This window comes from Podarcis cretensis (genome assembly GCF_951804945.1).
Source record: "Podarcis cretensis genome assembly, chromosome: 5".
Lineage (NCBI taxonomy): Eukaryota > Metazoa > Chordata > Lepidosauria > Squamata > Lacertidae > Podarcis > Podarcis cretensis.
In genome coordinates, this window is record NC_137174.1 from 64,603,881 (window position 1) to 64,618,524 (window position 14,644).

Sequence of the window (14,644 nt, forward strand, 5' to 3'; positions counted from 1 at the left end):
CCTGGGCTTCATGGATTCTACCTACCCACATACATACACAGCAGAATTGTAACTCTGAAACACGGTTTTCTGAGAAGTTCAGCTTTAATTGAAAGAATGGTTTTACAGCATTCAAGGCTGTGAAGAAAACGTTGAAAATGTGTTGGCAGCATTTGTCAAAGCTGCAACATCTTGAAGGGGCCTGAGCATCAGCAGCCAATGTTCAGTGTAACTCTCCATTTTCCTTTATAGCTCCTAGCCCATCCTGCTCTGCCCTTGCTGACCCCTGATGACTTCCTCCTTCTACACTTCCTCCTTACCTGATCACAGATTCAACTCCTAAACCTGTTTACCAATGCAGCTGGAAGTTTTAAGCTTCCTGGGAGGTTTTGAAATTCCTTTATTACTAGGAATGCCAGAAAACATATTCAAGCTCCGGCTTTGTGGACTTGTATAGCCCACTTCAAAGGAGGGGTGAGGTTTTGTTCTGAAATCCTTCAACTTATATTCAAAGTGACCATTGGAAATGCAGTTTCCCTGTGAGCCAGCCCTTACTAATCAGCATGTAAGGTCAGCCTGCAAGAGTGGAGGAGAAAGGAGGGAAGAGGGGAGGGCAAACCATTTTCAACTCTCCTTGAGCATCCACCATAGCATCTCCAGCTGTCTTTTGCAAGGAATGGAAGAGACAAGTGGGACATGCCTGGCAGAGCACTCCTCATTTTAATAGGACCTTCCTGGAATCATCTGACTCCAACTTCACAAACCACCCCCATTTCTCCTCCTGATCCAACCACCCACTCCACGATACCCCCACAGGGCTCAACAGCCCCTGAAATTTGGAGGTGCCTGCACCGATTTGGCATGTTGGTATTTTGTTTCCTGCCAATCTGAAGTTCAAAAAAACAATGACTCTTAATCCCATTGCTGTTGTCTCGTGTCCTTGTTCTGGTGATATTTGGGGAGGGGTAGAACATTTGGGGAGATATTTGGGGTAGAATATTTGGGGAAGGATAGGGACACGAGTGGCGCTGTGGTCTAAACCACTGAGCCTCTTGGGCTTACCGATCAGAAGGTTGGTGGTTCGATTCCCCTTGACGGGGTGAGCTCCCATTGCTCAGTCCCAGCTCCTGCCAACCTAGCAGTTTGAAACCTAGCAGTTTGAAAAGTGCAAGTAGATAAATAGGTACCGCTTTGGTGGGAAGGTAAACGCCGTTTCTGTGTGCTGCTCTGGTTTTGGTGTTCTGTTGTGCCAGAAGCAGCTTAGTCATGCTGGCCTCATGACCCGGAAAAACTGTCTGTGGACAAACACCAGCTCCCTCAGCCAGTAAAGCGAGATAGAATCATAGAATCATAGAATCATAGAGTTGGAAGAGACCACAAGGGCCATCGAGTCCAACCCCCTGCCAAGCAGGAAACACCATCAGAGCACTCCTGACATATGGTTGTCAAGCCTCTGCTTAAAGACCTCCAAAGAAGGAGACTCCACCACACACCTTGGCAGCAAATTCCACTGTCGAACAGCTCTTACTGTCAGGAAGTTCTTCCTAATGTTTAGGTGGAATTTTTTTTCTTGTAGTTTGGAGCCATTGCTCCGTGTCCGCTTCTCTGGAGCAGCAGAAAACAACCTTTCTCCCTCCTCTATGTGACATCCTTTTATATATTTGAACATGGCTATCATATCACCCCTTAACCTCCTCTTCTCCAGGCTAAACATGCCCAGCTCCCTTAGCCGTTCCTCATAAGGCATCGTTTCCAGGCCTTTGACCATTTTGGTTGCCCTCCTCTGGACACGTTCCAGTTTGTCAGTGTCCTTCTTGAACTGTGGTGCCCAGAACTGGACACAGTACTCCAGGTGAGGTCTGACCAGAGCAGAATACAGTGGCACTATTACTTCCCTTGATCTAGATGCTATACTCCTATTGATGCAGCCCAGAATTGCATTGGCTTTTTTAGCTGCCGCGTCACACTGTTGGCTCATGTCAAGTTTGTGGTCAACCAAGACTCCTAGATGAGCACCGTCTGTGACTGGACTTAACTGTCAGAGGTCCTTTACCTTTTTCTTTTTTAAAGAACATCTCAAATGAAATGTTAGCCTGTTTTAAAAAGCTGTTCATCAAAACAGTTCTGAGGTTAATCCTGGGGTTTGTAGCTGACCTGAGGCTGAAAGCGTTAACAGCCAGCAGCCCCTCCCTACCCTGCTTGCACATAAGCTCTCAATATACTGTACCAGGACAAATGAAGAACAGACATTATTGAGAGTGAATATTTTCTCCTTCCAATGAAGTCTCAGCTCAGGGCTGTTCTTCGAAAACTATGCTGTACTTTACGCTCAAGATTGCAGAGGAAACAGACAGAACTCTTCTTCAGTCCTGCTGTCAACAATGTGGCTCTCAACAATCAGAAGCAGAAACTTTACTGTCCATTGTTAAACTTTAGTGCTTAATGTTTTAATAAACAGACAGGTCCGTCCCCCTGAATCGTTAAGTCAGCAATAAAACAGAGAGCTGAAGCTGCTTTATGATCTTCTTCTGTGAGTTGCTGGCATGTTTGAAAATGAACCAATGGCCTGCGCTTGAAAGCCAGGTTTCACTGCCAAGGTGAAGCACCCTTGAAGTTTTAATGCTGGAATTCGAGAATTCTGGAAGGAAAGTGGCCCATTCTCCCTAGGAAGATGAATTAAGAACATTTGGGAAGAACAGAAATTAAGGTAGCAACTCTCTGTTCTTTCCCCCAAATTTAAAATAATTATGATACATTAAATCAAGTCAAAAAACTGAAAATGCTGGGCCCCATAGCTCTATCCTGTCCAATTCCACCGCAGCATTGACCAAGAGCTTCAAAAATGCAGGTAGGCTCTTCTGGATATTTTGTGTATCCTCTCCCAGGATTCATTTACACTTCTGCTTGTGCCATGCCTAGAAAGCATGATGTGGTTTTTTGTTTGATCCACAAAGCCACACTTTCTAGGCATTAGTCCAAGTGGTTTCCCCCTTGCCACACTCCTTTCCAAGGGAAGACCCACTCCTTAGAGATAGATCAAAACACATGTTGTTTGCTCCAACTGAGTGCTAGAGAGTGGTTTTCCCCAAAGAGAAGCAGCAGGACAAGAAGAAATGTGGATAGGCCCCCAGTTAAAAATGCTAAATTTGTAAGCTGATGTCCACTTCCCTGGGAGCAAGTCCCACTGAACTTATTTAGCCTTCTGAATAAACATTCTTGTGGATTGGGCTGTTGACAAAGACTTGGGAAGGAAGCCATGTGCAGAAGTTCAGGACTTATGGAATGAATGGGACCAAAATTTAGATCAAATCAATGGCAAACACTGGAAAGGACTTTGCAATGATCTCAGAGTCCACACTGGAGGCAAGTAATAGTTTCAGCTGTTGTCAACATAATATTCTCACAGCAGATCCCCCCCCCCTCCGCGCCCATGGGGCATCTCACGTTAGATGACAGTACTTTGGTTTTGTGTGTATATAAATTTCACAGACTCATATGCTACCAATGTACTGATGCTTGGCATTTGAGCAAGAGAAGAAGTTAATTGACAAAGTGTGGGCTATATAGCTAGCCAGAATCTGGCAAGAACTACCACTCTGTCTCTATTTGGCACAGAGCAGAAGTTTGGCATGCGAGATACATTGCAGCAAGCATGTGGTGATGTCAGGAAGATGCAGGGCTTTGCTGAATATTTTCCTGTCTCGATTTTCAAGCCAAAAAGTGATGGGGCAGTAGAAATAGTTGGCTAGAAGGTATATGGCAGGGAGTCTTGGGTTGTAAGGTAAGTTAAAAAGGAGTTTACCTTACTGTGGGGGCAGTTAGAGGGTGGAAGACCCTCTTGAGCAATGGGGAGGGGTGCCTATCAGGATGAGGTGGGGCAATCAACTTCTCTTCCCTTTAAGTTAGGATACAAGCCATAATAAAAAGCAAGATGTCACAGGGCTATGTAAAAAGCAGAGGCAGTGGCAATATAAATGAATAGGTGAGTTTCCACACAGACACACCCCAACAAAAAAAGAAAACCCAGAAATGAAGATGTGAGATAGTGTTTTGAGTGCAACAAGCCAAAGATGTTGGCAATAGGCTAACAATCCTTCAATGTGGGCCCCTAAATTCAGGTAAAATCTGGGGACATCTCTTTCCTGGTGTTCACCTGGAATGGGTGGCTGTACCCTTGTTTGTAATATATATACACAATTATAGTCTTATTTGTACATATCCCACTGGAGGTATCTTATGTAACTCCTATGTTTGTAGTCTTGGGACCAACGGCAACTCCACAGAAATGGATTTCCATAATCTAGGGGGCAACCACAGAAAAAGCCCTGTCTCTTATATCCACTCACCTCAATGTCTTACATGTAATGAAGCCATCAGGGCTGAAGAGCAATTCTCCTTACACAACCCCTCTCAGTGGTTGGCTGTGGGAGGCCAGCTGGATAAACACCCGTCTGCGTAACGAGGCCTTTAAGTAACCACCATGGTATGCTCTGCATAACTCCCTAGCTACAGTAGCTCAGGGGTATGGTCTGAAGGCACATGAGGACACCACTTTGCTGAAGCTAAGCTGGTCTGAGTCTGGTCAGTGCCTGGATGGGTGACCTCCTGGGAAAGGTGGAATAAATGTAAGCAAATCAATCAATCAACCAATTCAACCAAGTTAACCTAATGTCTCCTAAAAGTGCATCAGTATGAAGTAGACAGAACAAGGTGCTTCTGGCTGCCAATTATGGGATGCACCTCCCCCCTCCCTCAAAAAATCCTAGTTATCTTCTACACAGTTGGCTAGCTAGTACCATGCTGGGAGAGGTTGGATGAGGATTCTGATCTGGAGGCATGCTCTGGGTTTTATAGGCATTGTAAAAACAGAAATGTCAAAAGAAGGGAGCACGTTTTGATTCAGCTCAATCTTAGCTGTCTCTGTGTATTTGTGTATCTCTCTGTATGTATCCTGACATGCTTCATGGTAGAGTAGAAAACACAGTGCTAGACACAACTGTGTTTTCTAGGAGTTATTTGTGTACACAAAAGAAAAGTATTCAAAATGAAAATGGAATCCTCTTCGCATTTTGCAGAAAGGTAATCTCAAGGCAACCCTTTAAAACAAAGTCTGCATCTTTGCTGACATTTTTTCCCACTTGCTTTTTATGGGCTAAGATGCTCCCCCCCCCCCCGATAGTGTGCTGTCAACACTGCTTGCAGCTGCTCTGGGATGTTTGTGTGTCTGTGTGACTTGTGTATGACTTTATGAATGTGTTAATACTGCAGTGGGTTTATGTTTTTAAGTCACTTTGAGTCTTCTGTGCAAGAAGCAACTAACAAGTCTAATAAATAATAGTAAACAATAATATTAATGTAACCTTATTCCACATCTGTCTAATACAGGAGCTTGGGCCTTCCTTTGAAACATTGGCCTTTGCAGAAATTGCAATGCACAACTGCTTGTCCTTTTCTAAGATGCACTGCACCACAGCTATCTTTCAAAAAAAGATGGAGAAAGAAAGAGAGGGGAGGATGAAGACTGACAGGGGAGAGGAAGAAGAGAGGAAGACAGAAGACTAGATAGATAGATAGATAGATAGATAGATAGATGATAGATGGATAGATGATAGATGATTCCTGAGTCCAGAAAGGTGAATAATCTGGTGTAGTTTTCAATAGGAGAGACATCTCCCTGACACTGTGTCCACAAACAATTACAACCAGAATATTTAATGTAAACAAGATCATTCTTCTTTAAGTCATTGGGGCTCTGCTGCTTAAATCAAGCTCCAGATGACAAAGAGTTGGGAAGCAGGATCATCCATCAACTCTGCTGAAAGACCTGCTCCACTGAATCCCCTCCCCTCAATTGTCACCTAGGAGCATCTATTCCATCAGGAGACAGTAGGGACTGGGAAACAGGGCCTTCCATTGGGTGTGCTGAAAGTCCATCTCCATTGCATCTTCAACCCCTCAGCTGTCGCCTGGAAGCAAATGTTCCATCAGAAAGTGTTGTGGCCCTGGTGTCAGACTCCCTGTCTGCAGTGGATACAATCATTGCACCAGTACCTTTCTGGCCTCCAGCTTGAGCCCTATATGACTCCTCTCCTGTCACCTGGCAGCAGCCATTTCATTGGGCTACACCACTGGAAGAGATGAGACACAGGGCCACTCCATCAGCTGTGCTGAGAGATCAGCTACATTGCACTTCTCATCTCCCTGAACTGCTTCCATTCCAGATTTCCTTCTTCCTCCTCTTCCCCTTTGCCTTTCGTGTGTGTGTGTGTGTGTTGTAGATGCTAAGCCTGCAGGCAGGAACTGTCTTGATCTGATGCCTTATATGGAAACAATCTCTCTTGACAGAAAAGAAGGATAAAAATGCCTCCAATAGATAAATACTGTACAAGTATTTGAACTGATTTGTGGGTCACAGCTAAAGCCCTTGTGCTGGCTGATAACTGAAAATTCTTTTTCACTCTCTCACAACATAATTTTGTGTCATTATTATATTATTTTAAATATATTATTATTTCTAGTGGAGAAATGCATGTTCGTCTGTTTATTTCTTTTCTTTAGCAAAATTGTTAACAGATGACCTTATATTTTCTTCATCCTTTTTCATCCTCTCTGTCACCATTTGCATTTACTTAAACCCAAATGCCAGGATAAGGAAGACACACATTTATTCCTTGCTTCCTTAAAGTCTTGAGATATTAATACATTAGTAGTTGCTTGATAGGCTCAGAAGATGCTAAAGATTATGGCGCATAATACTGCAGTAATTGTTAATAAATTACAGCTGCACCCTGGAGGCTCTGATGATAGCATTAAAGGGTTTTCCTCTTCTTCTTTTTCTTCTTCTTCCCTTTCTTAGAGGGGGGCTTTATTCATCACAGCCACTGCATGTGAGGTGGCCTGCATCAGTAGTCTGATCTGTCCATACATCTTGTTGTAAAATTATTAGCATATTATCCTGAGGCAGTGGCTTACAATTCTCTCTCTCTCTGTCTTCCTAGCTCAGCAAAGTGATTGAACCCAGCCTCCTTCCCCAGAGTGAAAGCGAAAAGGAATTTGATCCTCGTACACACCTGATGGGCAGTGACTGGCCTGAAGAAACAATCAACAGTAGAAGGAGTCAATTGAAAATGAATATCTGAGCGCCAAGCTCTTTTCCATTTCTTCTACTCAAGCCAAAGATCCATTTCTGCACACCGCCATTGCTTTTAGGAAGTGCTTCATGCAAGTGTCTGGTGAGAGGGAAATCAAGCCATACCCAAATATTATCTTCTGCATAAAAAATACACCCACCTTTGCACAGAGTGGATCCAGGTTTGAGAAGGTCCTCAGGAAACAGTTCCCCTCTCCTATGTTAGTGAGCCCCAACTGACTTGGCAGCAGCATCACTCCACCCATTTGAGGAAAGTAAAATGGCATCCTCTGCTAGGGGACAGCATCTTAAGTGTCCGCAGTGCCCCCAAGCAATGCAATGGAAGGGGCATTGTGTGCAGGTCCAGCTGCCTGGTGCAGAGGACCCAAGGCAGGCATTTACACTGGTGGACTCTACTGGGCCACAGTCATCCCAGGTGCTGCCTAAGGCCAGGCCTTCCCTTGTGCAACCCCCATGCCCAGTTTAGCCAGCTAGTTTTGTGCTCCTGCATGTGAAATGAGTGGGAAACTTAGAACTGAAGACAGGTATGATAGGATTGGAATACTCCATGCTAGGTCCATCGGCGGCTGCAGGGACTGGGCTGTAAAGAGATGGGCAGATGCAGAGGAGGGAGGGGGTGGCAGAAGCAGGGTCAGGTTCACAGGTGCCAATCTGCTGCATGGTGGAAATATTGAACACTGGTGGAGAGGCATCTCTTTAGAAAGCCATGCAACAAGTTGTTCAAGTTGTTCCGTCCTTTTACAGAATCATAGAATTGTAGAGTTGGGATGGACCATGAGTTCATCTTAGAATCATAGAATCTAATAATAATGATAATAATAATAATAATAATAATAATAATAATAATAATAATTTATTATTTGTACCCCGCCCATCTGGCTGGGTTTCCCCAGCCACTCTGGGCGGCTTCCAACAAAGATGAAAAGTGCACTAAAATGTCACATATTAAAAACTTCCCTGAACAGGGCTGCCTTCAGATGTCTTCTGAATGTTTATCGCTTTGACATCTGATGGGAGGGCATTCCACAGGGCGGGCGCCACTACCGAGAAGGCCCTCTGCCTGGTTCCCTGTAACTTGGCCTCTCACAGTGAGGGAACCGCCAGAAGGCCCTCGGAGCTGGACCTCAGCGTCCGGGCAGAACGATGGGGGAGGAGACGCTCCTTCAGATATACTGGACCGAGGCCGTTTAGGGCTTTAAAGGTCAGCACCAACACTTTGAATTGTGCTCGGAAACGCACTGGGAGCCAATGTAGGTCTTTCAAGACTGGTGTTATATGGTCTCAGCGTTATATGGTCTCGGTGTTATATGGTCTCAGTCACCAGTCTAGCTGCCGCGTTCTGGATTAGTTGTAGTTTCCGGGTCACCTTCAAAGGTAGCCCCACATAGAGCGCATTGCAGTAGTCATAGAGTTGGAAGAGACCACAAGGGCCATTGAGTCCAACCCCCTGCCAAGCAGGAAACACCATCAGAGCACTCCTGACATATGGTTGTCAAGCCTCTGCTTAAAGACCTCCAAAGAAGGAGACTCCACCACACACCTTGGCAGCAAATTCCACTGTCGAACAGCTCTTACTGTCAGGAAGTTCTTCCTAATGTTTAGGTGGAATCTTCTTTCTTGTAGTTTGGAGCCATTGCTCCGTGTCCGCTTCTCTGGAGCAGCAGAAAACAACCTTTCTCCCTCCTCTATGTGACATCCTTTTATATATTTGAACATGGCTATCATATCACCCCTTAACCTCCTCTTCTCCAGGCTAAACATGCCCAGCTCCCTTAGCCGTTCCTCATAAGGCATCGTTTCCAGGCCTTTGACCATTTTGGTTGCCCTCCTCTGGACACGTTCCAGTTTGTCAGTGTCCTTCTTGAACTGTGGTGCCCAGAACTGGACACAATACTCCAGGTGAGGTCTGACCAGAGCAGAATACAGTGGCACTATTACTTCCCTTGATCTAGATGCTATACTCCTATTGATGCAGCCCAGAATTGCATTGGCTTTTTTAGCTGCCGCGTCACACTGTTGGCTCATGTCAAGTTTGTGGTCAACCAAGACTCCTAGATCCTTTTCACATGTACTGCTCTCAAGCCAGGTGTCACCCATCTTGTATTTGTGCCTCTCATTTTTTTTGCCCAAGTGCAATACTTTACATTTCTCCCTGTTAAAATTCATCTTGTTTGTTTTGGCCCAGTTCTCTAATCTGTCAAGGTCATTTTGAAGTGTGATCCTGTCCTCTGGGGTGTTAGCCACCCCTCCCAGTTTGGTGTTGTCAGAGCTGCCTCTAGGTCCCAGCTCACAGAGGACCAACGCTAGGCTGTGGTAATGTACAAAAGTCTTTATTGAAGTTCATTTTCCATTTCAAAGCCACAGCGTGCAGCCCTACGTCTTAAACCCTAGATCGGTGAAGTCCCGTCTGAGTCTCCTCCCCTATGACACCAGTTTAAGATCCTAGCCCTGCTCCACCTTTTACGCTGCTCTCTCCTCCTCTGGGTCCTCCTGCCCGCTGGGGCATTGCCCTTTCTGGACTCTTCCGACGCTGAGTCGCTTAGCTCCTCCCCCTCCCTCCAGCGGGCTTTAGGACCCGGTTCCCAATCCTCATTCTCTGCTGTCCCGCGCTCCTGTACATTTGAACTTGCCTCTCGCGCCAACCCAGTGACCTTTCTCCTAACCGTTACACTACTTCGGTCACTGCTTCCCTCTTCCGGGACACTGGCCGGATCTGACCTCTCCTCCGTTGTCCGACTTTCTGATGGAGGCGTGGTCAGCCCTGCCTTATCTTCTCTCCCTGGTGGGGAATGCACTGGCCCCGATCCTTGGGACTCTTCCCCCCCCACTCTGCTCTGGTGGGGAAGCTGGTCCTGATTTCCAACTACTGCTCTGGGAGTCCCTGCTGCCCCCTTGCTCCTGGGGCGTTCCCCTTGGGAACCCCCTACCCCTGGCCACTGGCGCCCCCTTCTGTGAATCTTCCGATTTGCTGGAGAGGCTCATGGAATCCCTCGGTCCACTGTCCTCTTCTCCTACGCTCCCCTCGGATTCTTCCCCTTCGCTCTCCATCTCCTCTCTTCCCTGTGCCTCTGCTCCTGAGCCCCTGACAGGCGTCATCTGCAAATTTGATCAGGATGCCCTTGAGTCCATCATCCAAGTCGTTGATAAAGATGTTGAATAAGACCGGGCCCAAGACAGAACCCTGTGGCACCCCAATAGTCACTCTTCTCCAGGATGAAGAAGAACCATTGATGAGCACCCTTTGGGTTCGGTCAGTCAGCCAGTTACAAATCCACTGAGTGGTAGCATAGTCAAGTCCGCATTTTACCAGCTTCTTTACAAGAATATCATGGGGCACCTTGTCAAATGCCTTGCTGAAATCAAGGTAGGCTACATCCACTGCGTTCCCTTCATCTACCAGTTCAACCCTCTGCAATGCAGGAATCTTTCGCCCAATGTGGGGCTCAAACCTATGACCCTGAGATTAAGAGTCTCATGCTCTACCAACTGAGCTATGTGGGTCTATGGCAGGGGTAGACAGTGTGGTGCCCTCCAGATGTTGTTGGACTCTAACTCCCATCAGCCCCAGCATCACAAATAACTCAGTGGGTAACCTTGCATGAGGCACTGACTCCCCACCTTAATCCTTAATTTGTAATATATGTGGAATAGTACTGGCCTACCACACAAGATTGTTGTTAAGGACTGCTGCGATAATGTGCATGAAGTTCACTAAGCACTAATTCTTACAGTAATGTTACAGGAACAGGGTTGACTTCAAGATACAGCTCTCCCTGGGAGCTCTACCCTTGAATGGTTGGGTATGGTCCAGTACAAAAATGCTGTACAAAGGCACAAAATGAGGGTCACAAAATGGACTCTACCTTTGCAGTTGACAAGAAGTTCACAACGGCACCCAGAATAGTTTTCTACGTGGTAGAATCAGAACCCCGGTGCTCACCAGCAGTGGAAATTTATTGCCATTGTAGAAGCACTGAACAGAATGATTTAAACTTTCTGTAAGTTTTGTGGGAACAGGACGCAGCTGAAATCCCACACATCGGAGCCATGCAGCTTTTCACCATGTAGAGGAACTCTGTGGCCGCATGCAGATTAAGAAGATGGGCGGGTGATGCAGTCATGGTGTTGGACTAATGCTTGCCACAGCAGGCGTGATGTTCTGGTCACTGCCAGAGGAAATTAGAACCACGAGTGCAGTTCAAACAGATCAGGTTATTCTTGAGCTGAGCAAAAACAAAATGGGAATGATACCAAAGCTGCAAAATAAATCAGTGACAGAGGTGGAGCGGCAGAAGACAAATGAAGTTCAAATTCCTCCTTGTTTATTTGAATGTTTGGACCATTTTCCACTTGATTTATGCATTTGCTTCCATATATTTTTCATTTTTTTATTTATTTTGGAGATAATTGGATTTCAAAGCTTTGCAGCCAGACACTGTAATTGATCTCTAAAAAGATGGATTTGTCGCTTAGCTGGGCACAAACCTGGCAACTGGAAAGGGATATACACAGATATATAAACAATGACACACACACAGAGAGAGAGAGACACTCAAACATATACTCAGTTGGTACAATAAGTAGGTTAGAGGAAGAGCTACAGGGTTTTGCTTTTTCAGCCAGCCAGGAACTGGGCTAGAACTATAATGTGGACAACATTTCTCTTCTGCACTGACTTTGGGTGCTGTACCAGTTCTGGGTGCTCATTGATGGGGTTCATGATCTTATGTATAGCTAGATACCTCCCCCCAATGCAAGAAGGAAATGAAAGGAGCAGTGGCAATACACTTGCGTTTTCATTTTCTAATTATTGTAAACATGTAAAAAGGGGGGCATTGTTGTCAACCTCCCCACAAGTGGTTGCACAGGCTCCACCTGTGTGTGAATCTCACACAAATTCCATTTTTGTGTGTATATTATAGCAGGCAGTAGATAGAACAAAGAATTGTGAATGCCAAGATACATATAGCTACATCTGCTCCCTTCTTGGAAAATGAGAAGCTTGTGAAGTAAGTTCTACTGTGTTCAATATGGTATCCTCCCTACCTAGTAGTGGTGTTTATGACTGCAGCCATAATCTTGCATGGATGCTGTCCAACAAGACCTTATTTGCATTGCAACTGGAGGTAGACGAGTTTCTGGAAACACGTTTTTCGATTCCCTTTGCCGTCACTGTTGGGTTTGTTCATGATGCACAGAGTATTACCACATCAACATTCAGAGTCATAAATCAAGCATACAAAGCTCCAAATTTTTATTTTTTAAAAAATCCCAGAAGATTTAAAAGCATAATAAATAGTTTTGCCATCTGGCTGAGGAGCCTTTAAGAATTCAGGTTCTCAGACTAATCTCTATAGAAGGGTTTATGAACTTCATTTTAATGTAAGCTGAGAGCCTGACAGAATCACACGGCTCCAAGGCTTGGACTTTGACAGCCACAAGACTCATAACAATGCCATGGGTTTTGGCAGCAGCTCTGGTGAAGGCACGGCTTCTCTGGAATGCCAATTAACTTGGGCCCAGATGACATGGGTTGGAGGCATACCTACCTGTTTAAACCAGATCTATACTCTCAGTCAGCTATAAAGCATGGGTGGAAGTCTGAATTAAAGAGGAAAAGGAGTGTGTGAGTGAGGGGAAGCCAAACATTTTCTCCTTTCATGGAGAAAACTGCAATCCATCAGACTTCTGGCACTTTCCCCCAGTTGATCCAGAGTGGTAGGGCAGAATTAAGAGCACAAGGTATATATGGGGAAGAGTTGCTGAACCCTCTCCCCATTATCTCAGCTCAGAGATAAAGGGGGAGGGTTTAGAATCTCTTCCCCATATATGCTTTGTACTCTTAAATTAGAATCCCAAGCCTGATTGTTCACATGGCAAGAGCAGAGTCAGGTGTAAGTAAACTGAACTTCTGCCGTTACCTATAGTTTTACCCTTAAGACTGCTTCACTCATTATGGTAAAATGCTGTGTGTATATGCAAGCAAAAAATAAATAAATGTATGAACATGTCAAACTGTCCTATATTACACTGGTACCCTTCTCAGGGAACTAGGATTCATCATGGGCCCTGAATGCTTATACAGTGGTACCTCAGGTTACATACACTTCAGGTTACATACGCTTCAGGTTACAGACTCCGCTAACCTCGAGTTAAGAACTTTGCTTCAGCATGAGAACAGAAATCGTACAGTGGCGGCGCAGTGGCAGCAGGAGGCTCCATTAGCTAAGTTGGTGCTTCAGGTTAAGAACGGACCTCCAGAATGAATTAAGTACATAACCAGAGGTACCACTGTACTCAGTACCAAACAGAGATTTACTGCTGTGGGATGTGAGAAGCAGCCAATAGCAGGCTGCAATCCTTAAACATGGAGGGGGAGCAGTTAAAATGAGATGACATAAATTTCTCCCAGGTTTGGGGCCATGTTGTAAGATCATGAAGGCACTAGATCCTTCCTAGCCAAGTGTTTGTCTAGTCCTCCACCAACATGTCCACAACACATCTGCCTTTTGGCACTCTGGGTTTCATAGGCGTGTGTGTGTGTGTGTGTGTGTGAGAGAGAGAGAGAGAGAGAGAGAGAGAGAGGGAGGGAGGGAGAGAGAGAGAGAGAGAGAGAGAGAGAGAGAGAGAGAGAGAACAGGTTTACTGTGCCATTGCTGTGATTGGCCATTTACAAGATATGTGTAACATAGCTGACATATCCATCCCAATCAGTAGTTCATCCTTCAGGAATTCTTTGCCAAAATGCCAGTAGAATATTGTGCTTTCATTCCCATTATCCATCTACTGTAGTGAAAATATGGGACAATGGGGCAAAACAGTGATCATTCAGCTTTGGGGGAAGCTTTTGTGGCTATTGTCAAAGGATATTTCCATAGCCCTATTATTGCATATCTTTCTACATCCATTGCACTTTTCAGTCTCAGTCTCTTTGGATCCTCTGTGGGCCTTAAAATTATCCAATATAAATGTTTGAAGATACAGGCCCTACCTCCCTAAATTTAGTTATTTCAGAAAGAAAGATGAAAGAAAGAAAGAAAGAAAGAAAGCAGGCACTGATTCCACAGCCTGGTATGCAAAGGATTTCCTGGCCTACACTAGGCCCTTGCATCTGTTATGTGTTTGGTGGTGGTAGTGGGGCCTTAGATCAGGAAACAGAAGGACTCTTGTTTCCACCAGACAGGCTCTCTTGTTGATTTCTGGCCAGCCCTAGAAATCAATCTTTGTCCCTGACATAAGATGAGGCTGCTAGAGAGGTCCCTCATCTGCCTCCTGGTTCAACTATAGCATCCTTCTTATTGGTATTCGACAGCACCACTTCCCTTCATAAAAGGAACCTCTCCTCCATTCAGGGAGTTGGGCCAGGTTTTGCTTTACATTCATGTGTCTCGTTTCCCACATCTGGGGGAGAATGAACAGGCATAACTATGGAGACCTCTTTGCTCACTAGCCATTCCCGGGACAATGTTCTGCCCTGAGGAAAAAGTATGAATCTTCCTACCAGACTACCCAGAT